This window comes from Heliangelus exortis, chromosome 13 (assembly GCF_036169615.1).
Source record: "Heliangelus exortis chromosome 13, bHelExo1.hap1, whole genome shotgun sequence".
NCBI lineage: Eukaryota > Metazoa > Chordata > Aves > Apodiformes > Trochilidae > Heliangelus > Heliangelus exortis.
Window position 1 is genome coordinate 13,666,516 of NC_092434.1, and position 2,521 is coordinate 13,669,036.

The window sequence follows — 2,521 nt, forward strand, 5'->3', positions numbered from 1 at the left end:
TCATTTCCCAGATGTTTCTGGTTTTGTCATCACTCTCAGTTGTTTTATCAGAGATGAGACAACATACATTGAAAGGACATGGCCCTGCTTCAGAGAAAGAATTGTATCGGGTAAGTACAGTAGAAAATTAGTGTTTAAATAAGGTTATCAAAAACCTAATAGTTTGCAAATGAAACAATTAGCTTACTGTTTATCCAGCTTTATTCAGAGAAGTTACTTTCTATACTGGATTTCTTTATTGCAAAGGCCATGCACTTTAGATAGCATAGTGGCAAACTAAACCTTTTCCCTTAACATTTTGAAGAATAATATATATTTATTTAAAGAGTGGCTTGACTTTTAATTCAATTCCATGTTTGACTTGGAAATCTTTGGTTAAAATTAGACTTATAAGACCACTAACTTTATCTTCTCCTTGTTCCATGTAGTTTTAAGTTATTGCCTTTCCTACTGTAAACATATTGGAGCTACCACTGGATTCAGTTCTCCAGCCCCTATTTACAACTAGTATTGTAAAAGGAACAGACTAATGTGAACAAGGACATTCATTAGTCCATCCAAAGACATTTTTCAGAATTTTTTGTAATCAAACCAAAGCACCAACCTAGCTCTCAGATTTACTTTTTAGGAATTACCTTGTTTCCAAATCTACAGAGTCCTACATTATGTAGGCAGAGTACTTTTTGTGTCAGGAAAATTGAGAGACTGGAGGACAACTGAAGTTCAGACAAACTATCCTTATACTAACATTTTACTACAGCATTCCTCCTGTTCTTAAAAGGCACTATCTAATTGGGTCAGGGGGAGGCATGTGGACCAAAGATCTTTTCTACCAATTTGGATGTGCCCTTCTCTAATGTACAAAGATAATATAAGGTTTTCAAGATAAATTAAACATAGTGAGGTTATACTATATAGTATGACATATTTTATACTATAGACATATATTACACTTTATAGTGTTCAGGAACACTGTAAAGAAAAACACCATCCAGGATAAAGGAGAGAAGATGGTAGGAGTTATTTTCCATATTGCTGAGTCCATGGTGCTCAGTCTGAGAGATACTGAGCAGTTAAACGATTTTCTTCCACACAGGAAACTTAGAAAAATCATTTGGCCTCATCACTGGGTACTGAACACTGAGTCTTGCTCAATCTTGTTCTTAAAAGTATGAATAACTCAGAAGAATTCCATGCCTTTTAGCAATAAAATATTAAACACTGGTATCGAGCTTACCTTCTGTCACTCCACTACTTATTTGCCTGCTATTGACAATGAAAGTACATCACTTCCAATAAAACTTCACTCCAGCTTTCATGTTTTTCTTGGAAAAGAGAGCAAATAAAAGATAAATGTTATTTTGTTCTACTCTGTCTGACTAGTCTGTCGATGACAGTCATTCATCTGCTGTGGAAAAGTGAACACTGCACCATGAATTTGCTAACACTGCATCTGCCAGTACACTTCTCTTTGATAGCAAGTGAGCCATAATAAACCTTGATCTTTTTTATATGCTGTTTTTCGTTTGAAAAGTATGATCCATTGGCTATTTGCCACTATGCATTGTTCCTCTATAGAGTCGCCTTCTTCAGTCATAGCAAATTTCTCCTTTAGATCCAACAAAACACACTATTTATTATTCTTTAAAAAATAATAATATAACAGACAAAACTCCATGTGAAAATTTGAAGCCCACTTTTTCACCTGCTGAGTGATGCATCAAAGAAAGAGGGCCTATTATCACCATGAGAACTCAAGAAAATTCTTGTTGAACTCCAGTCAGCATCTTTCTTTTCAACAGCTTGAGACATATGAGTGTGATGAAATTCTGTGTTCTGTGTGAAAGCCCTTTCATTTTCATTCAGCAAATAATAACCTGTAGCTCCCAATGACATGAGAAAGAGTATTTACCTTTCCAGTGCTTCACAGAAGTTGTCTGAACACCTCTGTCAAAACTTTTCAGCCTAGGAGATATGTTGGTGATCATTTAACACACATACAACTGATTGCTTATGGGCTGGAAAAATATTACACCCTGTCCTGCCCATGTGTGCTCTTTTCCTAAGTGTGTGCTCTTTTCCCATTATGCTTCTTCCAGAAGAACAAATTAGGCAAGGAGAGGACCAGTCAGTTCACATCTTTCACCCAGAAAAGCTATTTACTGTATATCACAGATGTCTTACTTTTCAGATAACTGTTTCTTAACAAAATATTTATTAGCTTGCTGCTATGAATTGGGCAAGTTTCTTCACTTTTTTAAGAAAGGGAAGACAAGAGAAAGGAGAGAGAACAAGCTAACATAAATACAAATAAGCCTATACATGGGTATAATCTGATTCAAAGAACAGGTTTCAGCTTGTGCATACTGCTGTACCTCATCTGAAGTTAATGGATTCACAATAACAAGCACATTAAGAACTGTGTATGTCATGTCATACAGCCCTGTATGTCATCTGCACACACATGAAATAACAGTAATTAAAAGCAAAAAACAACAAAAAAAAACCCCAAACAAACAAA

At 35.4% G+C, this 2,521-nt stretch overlaps 1 long non-coding RNA gene across 1 annotated transcript; it reads left to right on the top strand.

Annotated features, from left to right (window-relative positions):
• LOC139802173 (uncharacterized) lies at positions 1-1,359 on the top strand. The gene is made up of 2 exons (XR_011728536.1): positions 1-110; positions 1,097-1,359. It is a non-coding gene; the product is annotated as an uncharacterized lncRNA (long non-coding RNA).
• Positions 1,360-2,521: the final 1,162 nt, after the last annotated feature.